This window comes from Rhea americana, unplaced genomic scaffold, assembly GCF_003343005.1.
Source record: "Rhea americana isolate MKP2758 unplaced genomic scaffold, rheAme1 scaffold_73, whole genome shotgun sequence".
In the NCBI taxonomy this organism is placed as follows: domain Eukaryota; kingdom Metazoa; phylum Chordata; class Aves; order Rheiformes; family Rheidae; genus Rhea; species Rhea americana.
This window is the reverse complement of record NW_028186901.1, coordinates 639,824-657,909: the sequence shown is the minus strand read 5'-3', so window position 1 is coordinate 657,909 and position 18,086 is coordinate 639,824. Positions and strand designations below refer to the sequence as shown.

The 18,086-nt window shown below is 42.5% G+C and overlaps 1 protein-coding gene across 1 annotated transcript in view; it reads left to right on the top strand.

Moving 5' to 3' along the window:
• The window catches only part of CELF4 (CUGBP Elav-like family member 4), a 710,880-nt gene that overhangs the window by 569,749 nt on the left and 123,045 nt on the right, over positions 1–18,086 (top strand). The window lies entirely within an intron of this gene.

Here is an 18,086-nt window from a genome sequence, read left to right as displayed (position 1 = left end):
ATTGGTATCCTATAAGAGACTGTCAAGGATTTCATTTGTTCTGCTTGACATATAGATGTACAATTGGTAAAACTGCTTCTTATCTTAGTAATTGTCTACAGTGCAAAGTCTGTACCAAGTTATTGACTTCAAAAGTCAGGTTTCATCTGTGCAGCACCCTGATCCACCATCAGCCCAACAACCTTCAGCTCTACCCATTCATCTTTCAGCTCGGCTTCCTGAGCTAAACTGCCTTCCTCTGTGCAAATGCTGGGTTTCAGCTTTTTGTAAGAAATCAAGATCACTTTTGGGGGAGAAGGGTGGCGAGTGAACAGGCAATTTCCTTCTTGCTGGTAGCATTCTGGTATCCAGTGTGTGCTTTGTCTGAAAAAAATAATCTCAAACACTAGAAATTGGTAAATATTCTGAGAGCATTTAAAGTAACTTAAAAAAAAAAAAAGTTTGGGGGATAGGTGTTAACTATCTGTAGCATTAACCTATTTATTAAAGTTTTTGTCAGGTTCAGTACTCATACAGAGAAGTTCCTGTCTGTCTGTCTAATGATATTTGAAAAAGTCTTGTAGCAGTCCAGAGTAGCATTCTGACCCTCTAAATGTTAAACAATGTGCTTTTCCAAATTTTCAATAACCTTTCTTGTTCACAGATAAATGCTGCAAATAGATCTGGTTGTAAAACAAGGTATTTTTTCCTGCAATTCCAAAAAGTTCACATAGAACTAGGTATTTATTTTCCACTTCCAACTGAAAGAGCTTTGATTCTGAGATTTTACTCAAAAAAAAAAAATATTCAAATCGCTGCTCAGATGTGAGRAATGACAGTTGTATAAACTGGCTACTAACTTGCTCACAGTGGCAATTCACTCCTCCCTGGGAAAAGAGGCATACAGAATAAGAATATAAAAACAACAGAAGTGGGCCAAACAAAAAGTCCATCCCACMCACATCCTGTCTCCTATAGCGATCAATCATGCAACATAGGGAAAATTCCAAGACCAAGGTGAGCATAGAGCAGTACTTGCCCTGAATACTCTCCCAGCTTCCTGAAATTGGCAGCTCAGGGATTTCCTGAGCCAGAAGAACTTTCTTTGTATTAGTAGCTTTCAGTGGATTTTTCTTCTATGAGTTGYTCTGTTGTTTTTGAATTCATAGGAATGTTTTGGATGCTGGTTTTGCATCACTGGCATTTTTCATCATTTAAGCAGGACCATTTGCCCACAATGTCAGATGTGAATCAGTGAACCTAGAGATTGGCAACTTGTACAAGCACAAAATAACGCATTGAAATTGCTTTTTTTTTTCAGTTTTCAGTGTCCTGCCAGGTCTGGAATAGGACAGTACAGGTAGCAGGTAGATTTTTAGCATGACATTTTGAGGAAGAAGAATGCCAGATCCTGCTCAGACTGCCCAGGGCAGTGATGGCTATGGGATGTCACTACCTAAGGTGGGATCCCAGAGCAGGGCTGATTTAACCTTGGTAGGGGAGCTGTAAATTGTAGGACTTCAGCAGTTGTTACCTAAACAGCCGCAATAGCCCTGCATCTGGGGGCAACCACCAAGGGAAGGTTAGGTGACAGACAGGTGAACTGTCGATTTCTCCAGGGCTGAGATACCTCCAGTCACAAGTGAGAGCCTTTARACAAAGGGCTGAGGTTTGCAAAAGGTCCTGTGGCATCATTGCTGCACGCAAACGATCAAGAAGCAGCGGTTTCTAACATCCAGCAAACAATGTCTGCTGTATGTATTGCAGGCGGCGCCTCTGCTTCCCTAGCAGCATGCCAGCTCACAGCGAGGAAATTGCTCTGCTCTTTAGAAGGGGTGGATAGTTGTCATGTTTTGTTGGGAGGGTTGGATTTTTTTTTTTCCTTCTCTGTTTCTTTTCCCTTGTTCAGTTTTCAAGCTGCTTTAGATGATCATTATTTGCACTAAAATGAAATGATGCTAAAGTAGTTGGAAGGATCTGCACAAGCAGATACACACATAAACAAAGATGGTAATTAGAATATGAGGCAAGTCTGGGGTTGTGGCTACATCACGAGTTGTGCTTGTGTGTCAAGTTTACCCCTGTGCTTTCTCTCTGAGGCATCCTTATTTCAGGGCTACCTGGGAAATACAATGTGGCTTTTGTTGTTTGCAATTTTTTTTACATTATATATTTTTTTCATTCTTTGCTTTTCTTTATGGACTCCCCATGTGCCCATAACAATGTGGCAATCAACAAGGATATGCGCAGTAGCAGAATTTTCGCTTTACAAGTAAATCTATGCAAATACAGCAACCCACCTCAGGGCATCTTTCAAACCTAGGGAAGAAATGGCAGGGAAGGAATCACATTATGCTTCAGACAGAGCTTGCAGACATCTCTCACCTGACTTTGGAGGCTTCTCTTGCTTTTTCTCTCTCTCTCCCCTCTTCCCTTCTCCCTTAAGTATACTTCCAGAAAGATAACTGAGTAGAAAGGGCATGTGCTGTCCTCGGGGAGCCTGCGTGGCTTCCTGGCAGCCGAAGTCCATGCCCCAGCGGGATGGTATACAAGAGGGAGCTYAGGGACACGTTCTGCTTTCAGATGTGCCCACACATCTGTTACTGGCTTCAGCTGGGAACTCCCTGCAGGCACAGCTGAGAGATGGGTTTGAAACTAAGTCTATATTAAAATAAAAAAAGAAAGYGTGGCATCTTTGGAAGAACAGAGAGCCCAGGACTGCACATGTTCGAGAGGGCTGCACAGTGCAGAGCCCAAGGCGGGATTTGGCTTTGAGTGACTTTCACAGCCTCGGCCTCTATTCTCAGGGCTTGCCACCCACACAACTGCTTTCTGCAACCAAGAATTTGCAAGGAAGGAGGGACAAATCCTAACCTTCAAGCCAGAGTGCCGTGTCTCCTCTGTTTGTCTTCAGATGGCCAGAAGGAGAGGGAGGCAAACAGATTCTGTCCCACTGACTTCCTCGGAGAAAGGGTCAAGGGTCCGCATGGGGCTGGTGCCGTGGGGCATTACAGACAACTGCAGAAATGTCCTTGGGGGTAGTAAGGCATATAACTGCCCCTGAGCTGTAAGGAAGTGGGAGTTAGTTGCAGCCTTTGATGTCAGTCCAGATTGCCCCTATGTGAGGACCCTCACAAGGTCCAATTACCTTTTTGGTGGCTGGGGAGGGGAAAGGGATAGGCTTTCTTTTCTCGTTCTCTGCCACATTAGAAAGGAGAATATTAAAATATACCTATGGAGATTGAGCTGATATGTACTGAGGAAGGGGGTGAGGTGCAGTGCCATTGGACATGAATATAGTGGGAATATTCTGAAAGAGCATGGATTTCCAAGATTCCCAGTTAGACACCCAAAGCCAGCACCATGGCTCCACACAGACACGACTGGGATCTAACAGGTGAAAATGTCTTTGACAATCCCAGGGCAGCAGAAAGAAAAATTATTAGAAATAAATTTASATGTTTCACTAAAAACAAAAATGAGGACATGCTAATAAAGCACAGACTATCAGAAACACAGGCAGCTAGATAACATGGAGAGGAGTTTCACAAAGAATGGAGCAAAGCAGAACAGAAGAGAATAATCTGAAGGAATTTAGTTTAGATGAAAACAGCCACRCAGTCTCTCTTTAAATGCTTAGTTAGTGCAGTGAGAGAGGGTAATGTTTTCAAAATGCATCACCCCATGCAGTGTCACTGTGACTCCAAGGAGAGCAAGAGAACACCAGGAGGTCCTCTTGGAGGAACCTCTCGGCTCTGACAGCCCAAGCACCTCCATCACACACAAGCATTGCCGCTGAGTGCAGCTCGTGTTTGCCATATGTCATCCCTTTTTGTTCCCTGCCATTTACATGCTGGCAGGTTGACTTTTTATTAAAGTAGGAGTGGGCTGAAGATTTCTGATGTGGGTGCTTGAGAGACCCTCCCCTTCTTGCCAAGCTCAGCTTTCTCAATTTCAGCTCAGATTGACAYTATATCAAGCTATGTTTCTCCCCAGTACAGACAACCACCGATTATTTACAAAATACAACACGAATGTCACACTAAATGAAGATGAAAGATGTGCAGGAAGCGTGATTGCTTTCTGAGCCTTCTTAAGAACTGCTTGTTAAGGAAATCATCCATTTAAGGAGCAAACAGTCATCAGAATTGGCCATATTAGATACTAGAAATAAGATCTGACCTGATAACAAACTCCATTGCCTGATAATGTTCCTCTGGTAATAATAATGCAGATGCTAATAAGCATGTAAATAATAAATAATAGTGTGTACATTTATCATGTCCCCTCTTCCAAGGGTCAGAAATGCTTTACCAACAAGAAAGTGTGAAGCCCCAGAACACCTCTTTTCTCCACATGGAGCATACTGTAAACGTAAGCAATGGGACTTTTGTCACCTGGGTTAGTGAAGAGCAGTGGCAGTGGAGCTGCTGGATCCCAGTACCTGTGGTTTGGCTGATTCACAGTGTGGACTTGGGGGATTTATTTCAGTGCTCTGAGTCTCAAGTTCACTATCTGAAAAAATCAAGGTAATTATATTTACAGTGCTTACCTCATAGAGCTGTTGCAAAGATTAATTAATGCATATATATTTACAAAGTGCTTTGAGATCTTCAAGTGAAACCTGCTGCCTATGTGCAAAATATTACTTCTCTAAAACATCCTGAAATCTCAAGAGCTGCAGAGTCTTACCAGCTATCACAACATTTTTGAGTGCTTTTACTCTTTCTCTGAGGAAGCTGTTTTGCAGGTAACAGTTATATGCTATGTTAATGGTGGAATACTTTGCAAGTAATATTTTTTCCCAATTCCTTTTCATTTGTTTTTCTCCTCATGCACTATGGGCAAACAGATTATAAGTCCATTTAACAGTAATTTTAGATCATTATTAAGACACATATTTTGAGCATTTTTTTACCTCCGTAGATTTTTATCACGCACACACAAAATCTCTGTGTTTATTTGATATTGGCTGTTCCTGCTGTGTTGGTTGTTTGTGATGAGTCAGATAAACCATGATATATTATATCTGTATGACTACCAGCAAGAACACACCAGTAGGCATACTTAGGGCTCAAAGATTATGTGTGTATTTAATTTATGTGCTATGGGTGGGATTCATCTCTCCTAAATTTAGCCACCTGAACATTAACCATTAAATATAAAGTAGTTTTTAAACTTACTTTATACGTAATTTAGAGAGACAGGCACTTGTGCAGATCACAGTTTACCTGACCTTTCTTAGATAGCAGCATTGATAGTATGAATCAGCCTTTGGAGGCCCCAGTACCTCTCTTGACTGTGAGGGGAGAGGAACATGACAGGCACAGATTTAGATGTCCAGCGTGGTATTATGAGATTGGATTCTGCTGTGTAGACTTTAATGATTCTCCTTGCCTTTGCAGGAGAACCAGCATTACATTGAAATAGAAGACGGCTTCTTTGAGCTATAGCACAGTTCCAGATTTCCACCTGCCTTTAGGAATCTCCAATCCCGTTACAGTCAATGGAGATTTTGACAGTGCAGCCTGTAGGGCCTAGAGAGTGATGCAGATGATCAGATATAGGTGTCCACTATAGGGTAAGCTGAATAGCTCATTGGGGTCCCCAGACTGTACAGCTAGGTCTCTACTGATTATGGCAATCTAAACAGCCATTTTATCTGAGGATACCTAAATGTAGATGTTTTAACTTGCAATCTAAATCCCATTCCAGAACTCTGATTTCATTAAGAGGTTGAACACTGAGCTATTTGAAATAGGTAGATAGGCTGAGGATGCTGCACTTTTTACATCCAAACAATAGTTCCTGCAAGCCAATACTGAATAGTCTGCAAGCATCACAATATTTGTAAATCAACTTCAAAGAACAGCAGGGCTTGATCATATGAAACCTGTATGCATTTATCAGTTCTTATCCCTGCCTATTTCAGCTATTCCATAATTGTGCATTTTAGCTGTATTGTGTCTAAAGTTCTSAAATTGTAGTATTTCCACCCCCTTTTTTATAAGACAATTCTCCAGTCTGAGTTATTCACTGGCAAGAAGCCATTCAGTGGAAGTTTCTATTCCTTAATTTCCCTCTCTTTCATGCAGTTAAAGCTCTGTGAGTTGCATCATTCAATTCTTCCATCTCTTGCTGTTTATAGATACATCTTCAGGTAGTTGCCACATCCATATGCACAAACTTTCTTCCTGATCTTTGCCCCAACTAACATTCCTTCTAATTACCTTTGAAAAAAATTCTATATTCAACCTATGATAAAGTGATAAAAGTATTTATACCCTCACACACCCATATACGTGGGTGACTTGTAGTCATTGTGTTCAATCCACACATGCAGGAAACAAATTGGTAATGTATATTTAAGTGTCTTCATGTACCTCCCTGACTTCAGTGGACCTTTATCACTGAGCACCAGCAGGCAATCTGTTGTTATATGCACACACAGACACAGATGTATGTGTATATATATATAGAGAGAGAGAGAGAGAGATAAATTTACTTTGGAGAATTGGGGAAAGAATTCTTTTGATTTTCCCTGGACATCTGATGCTCCTTAAGGCAGTTGTCATTATACATTAATTTCTCTTGTTCTGCCTCAGCTCACTCCTTTTTGTCTTAAATGCCATATTACAAAATGTTACGAGCCCCCTGCCTCCCTTGGCATACCCACAAYCTACCTGGGCATGTAGGGAAGCATGCCATGATCCTTCCTGACACATGTCAGCAAACATCTCATCAGGGGCTCAGCTGTGTCACCCCCAATGATACTGCGTGGCAAGATCAGTCCTTGGCTACATTACACCCTATCCTGCCCCCAGGGGAGGTGGGAAGGGCTATGCTAATTGGTTCTGACCCAGCAAGGTCTAGGGGGGAAATCGCCTTCATCCGGCACAACGTGCCAGATCTGCTCCACAGAAACCAGGRTGCTGTGGCACACGTAATCCCTTCCAGTGCGTTTACAAGACAGCAAGAGTCTGTGTACGTGTGTGTGCACGTGATGAGGCAATAAGGTACAAAAGTCCCATGAACAACTCGCCTGAATWTATTCTGAACCTACAGAAGAGCCTTGCTTTGGCTCTACCGCAAGCCTCTGAAATAAACTTGGGATCCTGTAGCATTAGATTCAGTGCCAAAATTGAGGTTTCCTTATTTCTTATATGACCTACCTTGCTTTAAGTCAAACCTTGCCAACAAACCTGCATCACAGGTTTCTGTTGTATTCAGCACAGTGTTCACCAAATACAAGAGCATCATCCCACTCACAATACCTGAGCCTTTCTCAACCTGGCTGTGGGGTTATAAAAATATGTGTTTGTATCCTGGGGCAGAGTTGTTGCCTCTGTGCTCTTCCAGGCCCACTCAAAAGGCCTGACTTCTCTGCTGACTTCTATTCTCCAAGGACCCCTGGAGTCAGTAGCATTGAGTATGCAATTCAGGAAAAAACACAGAAAATCAGTACGCTTCAAATACCCTGTCTATTCTTCCCTTTCTTAAAAGAACAGAGGTTTTCTAGTTTGCTAGAAGACACCACCTACTCAGCACAGCCAACAGAATACTAAATACAGGGAGACCCAGAAGTTCCWGCCCTTTCCTCGGACTTGCTCTCAGTCTGCACAGAGCCTGACCCTGAATAAATGGGCCAGCAGACCAGCAAAGAGATTAAAGCACCAGTTATTCTCTGACCTGGCCCTGTTTGTCCGTATTATCAGRCATAGGCATCTTCATACATCTTGTCACTGTACCAAAAGAGAAATGCAGGACTGAACGCTGCAAGCTTTCCCTCCTCATATTCATTCTCTCTCTTTATTGCTTTCTTTCTTCCTACTTTTCCTACTTTAATCACATCTTACTAAATCCTGTGTTTCTTTGTATCTGATGCCAGATGATGTGCAGTTTGTGGCTTTAAGTTTCCCTAGCATGCACATTACTGCTGCTTTGTCCTTTGCCAGGCTAGGACTCAAAACCAGATACATTTCCAGATCATGTGTGCTTATTTAGGTTGCAGAGACAACTCAGTGGAGAAATAAAGATGGTCACGTTRTGCAAAATAGTTAAAGCCATATTGGATAAAGAAGATCGGAATTGAATATTGTAGCCTGTTTTGGCTCTTTGACTCAGGCTTTTCAGAAGTACCAGGTGCTCTAGAAGAAGCAGACAGCAGTTTTAAGATAGYCTAACACCAAAACCAGTTCCTTGCCAGTTTTTCTGAATTAGTTATTGGCTTTCATCTTGTGCAGTAGAAATTTTGTCTCCTCCTARGTCTCAGAAAGTTCTTGAGGAACTGGTTCTAGCAGAGAAAACTCCTTTGCATTGCATGCCAAGGCAAATAACTTGTTCTGCAACTTAGAGTGGGGAAATAGGGGTCGGTAGGACCTTAATACAAGTTGRGGATTTTTGTTGCTTTTTTTCATTTGGTTATCAAGGGGATGCTGAGTATGTGGTACCAGATTTTGCTTGAACTGCCTGGACTTAAATGCACACACATGCGTGTGTGTGCGCACACACACACACACACATACATTCGAGAGGTTCAGTGCTGGGATAGTGAGGAGCTGTCAGGGCTATGTCATGGCAAAGGCATCCCATCAGCTAGAGGGGGAGATTTTCTGGGCCTTGGTTTGAGAAGCAGACAGATGACTGACAGGGGTTAAAAGCTTCCTGCTTTCTTTTCCACATTGTTTCCTTGATGGTAAAGAATTCCCTATCCCTCACACAGAAGGTGCTCTATGATTTCAAAGCATTTTGCTGGAAATACTGTACAGGCTATAATAAGCTATTGTAGCCCTTGGCAGAGATGCCCAGCTGAGCCTAATTCCCCATATCCTTAACTCATCAGCCTCTGATCATAATGCAGGTTCAATGTCCTAGAGGACTTTTAAATAAATAAAAACACACACACACACATACACACAAAAAAAACCCAATTAGTACATTTCAAGATGGTGAGAGATGTCAGACTGAGTGCCCTGGGCATACCAGTCCTCTGCGTAGACACAGAAAGGCAATGTAATCTACCCCATAGTCTCCTGTGGTCCTGACCCAGAGGAGCTGAACMCAAAAGGTAAAAAGGAGTTCAGGCTCTTTTACTCTTGCAGTCTTCAGCTGCTTGACTGAGGCCATCTTAAGCCAACACTGTCCGCTGTGAAACTCTGGTTGTCATTATGCATACTTGTCTGTAAGGAACTGAGCCCAGTCATCACAACTTCAAACATTTCCAGCAAGGTGGGCAAAGATGCTAGTGCTGGAAGTCACCAAAGAAACCAGTGAGAAATTAGGAGCAGTGTATCTAAATGAAAGGCAAGAGAAACTTGTGTTTCTAAGTGGCTGTGGCTCTCCTGAAGATCACCATCAGTACCAGCTAAAAATAGGTGGCATTTGTCTCTGAGTCTGTGATCAATATTAAATGCAAACAATAATAAATAATATTGGTGATTTTCAGCAGAGCCTGAGAGTTCATCTTGAAACAGGTCCACRTTCCCCATAGACTCCTTTGCAAATCCCCCATGGAGGGAATAATTTTATTTGCCCTTTGTCTGCCTATCATCTAACTAGCTCCCTCTCCAGAAGTGTGGGCTTGCTCTGTTGATGCCTAGTTTCAGCACAGAGCTGTAGCATCTCATAAATAGAAGATGGGACCCGTGGTCCTGCTTGTCCACTGTCATGTTTCTGAGAAGAGAGAGTACCAAACTTTCCAAATGAAAGTGAGGGAAATCTCACAGATTTCACAGACAAGGGAGAATAAATCCCCTTAAAGGTCTCATTGGTTCATTGAGCTTGAAGCTGGGATCATCATGACACGTRTTGTAAACACCTAAATAGATGAGATCTCAGCTCAGAAATCACACTTTCCAAGCTTCATTATTTAAATGTTTCTATGCCTGAAATAATTATGCCAGACAAGCATCATGAAAACGACTTCTCCTTAGCCAGGAGACAGTCTAATGGGCAGCAGTAAATTAGTAGCAGTGAGTCTTAGTTCCCAAGTCCAGTTGTCAGGTTCCTGCCTCATTGTTCCATTAAATATTTCCATTTCCAAAGCAAGGGTAGGGTGGTTCAGATGTGCTGCTCAGTCTTCGGCAATGTCAGGATGAGCTTTGCCAGCTAATGATGCATTTGCCAGGGGAATACAGGTGCAGCTCAACAGTGCATGGCCTAATGTAGACTCTGACCCATGGAGTGTGATTAAATGGGTCTCATTTGGCTAGCACAGTATCAGAACCATTTTTTTGTACTCTGCAAAGCAAAACATTCAATTAAGAAAACAGAAACAGGAAATGAATAAACATTATATTTTGGTATTTTTCTTGTATCAGCTCATTTAAATGGTTCTTCSTAATAAACAAGATCAATTCAGGATCAACAGGTCTCAGGACTGATTTTCTCTTATTACCATCATGGGGAGCTGACTTTGTTTTTAACCTTTGCATTTATTTAAAATGCCCTGGATTTCATATTCAATTTTTCTACTCTCTGTTTCTGATTGTTTCCTTGAAATGGGAACTTCAAGGACTTTGATAAATGGATTGAAAGGTTGCCTTATTTCTCTGTCACTTTTGCCTTTGCGTCCTCTGCAAAATGCTGTTTTGCAAATCATAAAGCAGGGATTGCAGTAAGTATTCATTGGAGTAAGGCATGGAGGGCTGTAGGGGCATAACAGATTAGATAGTCCCGGTGAAGGGCCAGAAGCAAGGGCTGATGGGAAATAGTAGTTGTGAGCTGAAATTAAGATAGAAAAGATACAGGCTGGATATCAGTGCAGTTGTTCTGATGGCAGTATCTATTAGCTGAGAGCAGTTTTCCACTACTGAGGTCTGCAGATCAGTGGTGGTCTAAAAGCCATGCAAAAGGCCTTCAGCAGATTAGTAAAACTCTGGTGAAGAATGCATATATTTATGTGGAACTCATTTACACCCTTTCTTCTAGTAAATCCAATTGAAAATATGCTGATACAGGTACATGCTAGCCTGCGAGAAAGGCTGAGGTTTGATAGTGATCAATTGTTCCAGTCGTCTAAAATGCAAATGACCCTCTCCTCTCTCTCTCTCTCTCAAAAAAAAAAAAAAAAAAAAAAAAAAAAGATAACGTCACCATTGGTTAGTTATTCAGTTCTCCTTTGAATAAAGCATTGTATAGAAGAATCTTCCTGAGAATAATTTTTCATGAAATGGGTCACATCTAATAGACTTAGGCACCATGAGTCCCATACTCCACACCCCAAGCCAACAGAGTCCCATATTAGAATATGCAGGTTTCTAACAGCCCCTGATAAAATCACTGGAACATGCAGCCGTGTGGATACTGCCCCTCATGGAGGGAGCCACGAGAAAGAGGGTTTCACCCCTTAGGTAAAGCTGATACCACTTCACCCACAAATCAATGATTATTAGCCCTTTTCTGAACAAGAATTCATCTTTCTGCACAGCACACTGATGGTTTTTGACTTACTGCACATGGCATCACCCTGCTTATGCTCCAAGGGTAGTATTCACAGAGAATTGGTAGGTCTTAGCTACCCTAGCTAATTGGCTTCTATCTGAGACCAACTAAATGGTTTCTAGAGGGCAGTCCTGTGAAGGTACCACTCTTTTCTTCTCCAACTTACCTTTCTGRAAAGCTTTCCTTAGCTCCATTGGTGACAGAAAGGAATAATCATCTTGCAGGGCTCCAAGTAGCCTCTGTAATGACCCTCCCACAAACCAAGGGGGAAACTCCTGACCCCACTGAGGTCAATGGGAGCTGGATGCTGGGAAGCTGCATACTTGCCAAGATTCTCTACTGATCTAGGAAATCTCCCCAATTTCCCCATTCAAGGCATCAGCATATCCAAACTGCCCATCATTTTATACCATCAAACTGAGGGCTTAGATAGCGGTAGGATGTGAAACCTTAAGCACTAAATAGGTTATTTYCCCCCTGGATGAACTGAAATTGAGTTTCTGTTCCTGCTGCATAGTTGCAGTCATTGCACTGGAGCCCACACAGGGAGCACCCAAAAATCTTGTCAAATCATGCTTATGACACAGCGGTTGACCATTCTGTTGTGGAGTCAGTCARTGAGAAACATCACTGTGTCACTGCACATGAGGCCTCCCTGCAGGGCAAACACCTGGGACTGTTGACCTGCCATTCCCGTGTTCAGCTCGAGTAAGACTCCCAGATCCCCTCGCTCCCCAAGACAGCTCACCCAGCCCCACAGCTAAGGCATCTGACAGGGTCCACTGATCTGAGAGGTGACTAAATCCACAGCCTGCAGCACTTCACAAGGAGTTGCTTTCTCTGAGCAATGTGAAGGCCCTTCATCACCAACACTAATGCATCCTGTAGTTAGAGCGCAAAGATCTTTCACATAGCTCAAATGTGTGATTATCACACTAGTCCCTTCACACACCTCTATAAAGGCAGCCAGGAGCCATGTTCCTTCTGGTTCTGTGCTTTTTGCTCCCATTCACTGTGTTACTATGGCAAACRAGGAAAATGTTCAGCTCCCAGCTTTCTGAGTCACTGCAGCCCCCTCAAACACAAATGCATCCGGACTGCTCTTTCAAAGGAGCTGAGGAGCACACAGCCCAATATTCAGCCAAGTTTCTTAGGCAGCTAAGACTACAAATTGTAGCAGGAACCATTAATAACTATTAATAGCACCTGTTTACATGAGACCTTTTCAAACCATGGAACTCAAAAGCACTTGACACATTTTACTACCTACATGTTGCAGATCCATAGCCTCCTAGGAATTTCACAGTCATTACTCTGATGCAGGCTGAGCTCCTCGCAACTGCAGAGCAACAGCATGGACAGACCCCAGGTTTCCTGCCCCAAACTCATCAGTATCTCACCATGCGAAAGGAAGGCAGGTCTTCTCCAGCACCCTAGCTATCTTGGTGTTTCGATGCACCACCAACAAACTGTAGACCTTCACAGACAGAGTAGTGCTGGTCATTCCTGTTAACCAAAACATTGCAAGATGTGTACAAACTTCCATCTTCCCAGATTTCTTCCAGGGAAAAATGCTGGTAGCTGTTTAGCTGAGCTGAGCAGACTTAGGSTGCAGGGTAACATTGCATCCAAATGTAAGTGTCTGAAAGGGATTTCAGACAGGCATAATGAAACCTCTGTAAGAATATAACTATATTCTGAAGCTTTGATCTTCTATGTAGTGTATTTGTTGTTACATGCAACTGTCTATCTATCTATCCATCCATCTGTTCATCCACACAGGCACCTTATTCTCACTATCAAGCACATGAGCACCTACGATTTCATTAAAAGGTCAATGCACATTTGCTCATCAGTGTTCATGTCACCACATTTTGATTTATTTAAAAGACAAGCCTATTCTTTTCACTTGCTTTCACCTTCAATACAGAAGCCATCACCAACTCACCTGAGCACCTCTGACCTTTACTTATCTCTATTTTCTGCCAAATGCCTCATCTGAAAGGGCCTGATTTTGTAAAGATAACATTTGCAGTAGGAAATAGTGAATTTTCTTGCCTTTGTTTTCCCAACTGGGGATTAGAGTACATGTGTTGAGGAGAGCAGTRTCAGGAGGACCACTTGCTGCCTCATGGGGTTTGAGAGCGAGTTGAGCTGATCTGCATCAGGGCAAGATTGCTTCTAAGGGAGGAAGGGGGGGGGGTGGAGATGTGAGAAACTGCGTCACTTCCACAACTGCTACGGCTCAGGCGAAAGGAGCAAAAGAAATATATATCTGCCTGCCTATTAATTTAAATCTAGACCCAGGAAGAAGTCAACGAACTGTAATTTATGAGCTGTCAAAGCCTGAAAAATTCCTTTTGACACTGTATTTTCAGTTATTACATGCTTTCCTGCAAGACGACAGCGTAATTCTGTAGGGAGCCTTCTAGTGAGCAGCACAATGGCAGAGGGCAGTGGGGGCTTTCTTATTATCTTTTCTTCCCCCTTTCTTCTTCTCTCCCCACTCCTTTCAATCATCCCCCCTTCCCCACCTYGCTGCTTACCTAGGCAACAGTAAGGAAGTAAATCAGCAGCAGTTCCCATCCCACCAGCTGTTCAGTACCTCCATGGCAGCGCTTGGTACCTGACTGGATCTGGCACCATGCAGAGTTTTGTGAGGTCTCACTGGGATATGGAGATGGAGACATGGCAGTGGAGTCTGARCTGTGCCAAAGACAAGGAAGAAATTTCTCTTTTGTTCTCTCTCTYTATCTCTGTCTCTGGCATTTAAAATATTTGAGCTGGTTTCTCACTGCCCAAGCTGGGCATCCACACTCTTGGTGATGCAGCTTTCATCTGGGTTTCTTTAACACTGATTTACAGCTGTCAACCACCTCATATCCCCAGATGTTGCTAGCACTGCCTGCCTGACTCCTCTGTAAAGTGAACCAATGCCATGGAGAGCCCTTGCAGGTTCTGCATCACATGTGCTCTCCTGGGGCTTATRGATTTTTCCTCTTTCCCAAACCTCCCCTAAGAATGCTCCTTGGGAAGCTGTGCCAGGTTCCAAGGGGATRGAGAGACCTGCTTAATGCAGAGGATGGTGTGTGCATGTAGAGATGAGGAGGCATTTTGGTAGCAGTGTTTGGCGGATGAGAAAGAGTGAAAGGACTGCGTGTGTGGGGGAATGTGCCCAGTTCTTCCTCAACCTGCTATGGGGTCACTGGGATTAGAGAGCGGTGGCAGAGGCACTGTTTTCCAGTGGCATTTAATAGGGGAAATCAAGCTACTGCCAAGAGCAGCTTGACCTGAAAATGTTTCAGCTGCCTTAATCCAACCTAAAGTTCCCCTGGAGTCCAACTCATTTTCTGATCACTTAGGGAAAGAAGTGGTAAAGGTGTTTCACAACAAATGTCATTTATCCCTATATTTCCAAAGCTGTCTTTTTCTTATATGCACAATTGCTGTTTAATTTGAGTTGCTGTTSGTGGTGGGAAGGTTGCCTTTTTGCCTCATTTTTTTTCTTCCCAGTTTTGATTTCTCACTTACAGCTCATAAACTTTTAAGGTCTATTCTTTGTGATAAGCACTTCGCCTTGTATTTAGGGAATCACGCCCACATTCTGCATGCATCCATATGCAAACACATAGGCATACACCCGCATCCTCTAAGTGAACTGAACTCCAAATCATGTGCTTTAATATAATTTATCCAGTCTCTGCAAAGCTCTCTGGAGTCAGGACTGGGGACTAGTGCTCTGAAAGCTCGGAAGAGAGATATAGACCCAAAAGAAATGGCAATGTTTTCTGCTGGCTTGAACTGCAAAGCAGTAAGTCACAATTCGCTTTTGCTCTCTCCAGGCTGTTTCAGACTATTCCAGGCTATGTTTCCCTTTAACCTCACTGTGCCTCAGTTTCCTCAAACCTGARTTGGGGCTAGCAGCACTACCTACTATTACTTGGACAATATTTGGATGAATATGAATATGAATATATATATATATAAAATATAATATATATTATATATATAATATATAATATATATATATGAATATGTTAGACTATTACTATTGTATTATTGCTGTGATAGCATGTTCTTTCAGCACTAGATCTCAAAACAGCCTAGACCAAAATCATTCCCCTTGGTTTGCAGATGGAGCAAAGAAAACAGAGACATTCTCCCAGAACTACTCTCCCATTTAAAAGCAGGACTAGGGATAAAGCCTTTCTCTTGAACTTAAGGCCATTACCTAGATTGCTAGGACAAAAGGTTGTACCTTTCTCCTGAGGGCATTATTGATGGGCAAACCTGAGAATGGAAAGTGGTTTTATTCAAAATCAGGAAAGACTTAACCAAATCCTTCAAACCTCTTCTCTCTGGGTCACAGCGTCCAGTCTAACAAGGTGCACAGTGCTAAATGAAAGAAAGATAGGGCCAGTACCTGGCTCTGAGGCCAAGGAGTACCTTGGCTTGAACCCATGCGGTCTAGGGTATGGGGGTCTGTATGGGGAAAAGATGGCTAGCACAGATTAAAAATGAACCAGAGCAAGCCAATAGTTAAATAGTGAGACAGTCAAGGTAGAGTTCAGTGCATGTTCCCTGATTTTGTATTAGTTAACATTACGTATGCTAAATAAATGTCATCCCACCTGGGACTTGGGCTTTGTTTCTAGCCCAGAGAAATGTTCAGGGAAACCAAATACTGAGAATTCTATTGCCTTATATTGCTTCACTGTGTAGGGAAGTCTCTGAGTACGTTGAATACAATCTCTTCTGCCCCAGGTAAAAGATACTGAGGTGAGGAAAGGAAAAAAAAATGTTGTATGTTTCCCCTTGCATTAATTATTCTCCAGAAATGTGATTTTGTTTTTCCTTCAGCTGCTGGTCTCTCCAGTTCTCGCACTCTTTGTGGGGCAATCTTGTAGATGCTRTTTCATTCCAGGGTCCAAGAGATGTAGTAATAGCAAGGGTCTGGGCATAATAAAGGAGAATCAGGTCCTTCTTGTGGTAGTTAAAACACCACATTTGCATAGGTAATACCAACACATGCATAGCAGACACAACCTGTCAGTGAGCCAGCGATCCGGCAGTAAGCAGTAACTGCCCAGAGAGAGGAATATACACAGCTAAGGACTATGCCCAGCTTTTCTGGCAATGTCTGGAGAACATTGCCCATATTTAGTAAAATACAATATCGCTTTAATATCAGTGTTAGCAAACTTATTGCAACAGAGGTGAAGGTCTGCTGTTCAGCYTCTGAGGGGGAACAAATCCAGAAGCAAGGGAAGGGGAGAGAGGGGCTATGTTTCTTTGAGATCCTGTCTTCCCCTTGGCAAAACTGTGTGATTGACTTTTCTTTATCAATAGAAACTATCACAAGCTGCAAAGGTTGGATCTCTAGAATTGGAACTTTCTTGTAGTTCCTGCTGAGTACAGCATTCAAGAGGGCCTTATTAAATGGATTAAGTAGTGGGTAATGGACAAATCTCAAAATGTGGTTGTCAAAGTGGAAGCATGACAGAGTMAGGATATTTGTAGCAGGGTTCTGCACGGATCAGTACGAGCTCTGATGCTAGTCAGTATTGTCATGAATGATGTGGAATTAAATATCCTGGCTGATAAAATCTGCAGATAACACAAAATGAAAAATAGTAAGGACAGGACTCTGATACAGAGTCATCTGTGTCACTTAGGTCGCTCTGAACCAGCTTTGGCTGCATGAAGCATTATGTGTTTCTGCAGACCAAATCTAAGTTGACTCATGGACAAAATAACTAGGCCTACAGAATGAGAGGTTATACTTCGTAAGTATACAAGRGCTTATATTTCATAAGACAATGACCTAGAAAAGTACCTAGACAACRACGTAGAAAAGTGGTTGGCATGGCTGAGGGAGTCAACGTTAGCTCCCAGCATGGTGGTGGGCAAAACTACCTAATGAGACCTCTTGCTGTATAAACAAAAAAACTGGAGGACAAGGACGATKTTTTAGTGGGCAGTATCGGCAGGAACTAGGCTGACAAACTGATTCCAGTCTAACATCCACCTTTAAAAAATTGTAAAAGATTTGGAAAATGTTTATATAAATGAAACAGATGCCTCAAAATAACAAGCTTAAGTTTTCTTAAACTTTCTTTTTTTCTGTCCATCCTTGCGTCAGAGAAGTCCAAGTGACTTCGGTCTTTACGGAATTACCTTTAGTGACAGAAAAGCTGACGCATTAAAGAGCACTTTAATCTATTGGAGAAAGTCTGATTTTTTCTCTAAAACTTTTCTAATTCGAGTTGGATGCCAAACACATTCAAGTCAGAAGTTAGAGACAGTCTCTTGTCACAAGAAGATACGCTTTAAAACAGAGTGACTRTAATGCTGATGGTTGCTCTGCCTGATGTCTTCTTAGTAAGACTTTATGCCTCTCTGGGACATACATTTTATCAAAAATATAAAGTACTGGAATTCCTACAGGGCAGAGGCAGAAGAGCTTAGGCATGGTGGTCCAACCTTTGCRTGAAGAGACAGAAGGCTCCTTGAGGACAGCTCTGTGGGAGTCTCCAGAGTATAGGAGAAAAGATTGGATCATGAAAAGTCCTTTTCGGCCGTAAGTGCTATGGGTCTATGGCTAGCTTGGGGTGAAGGGAGTTTTGGGAAGAACAGGGGGACATTGCAACTAGGTTTTATCTGCR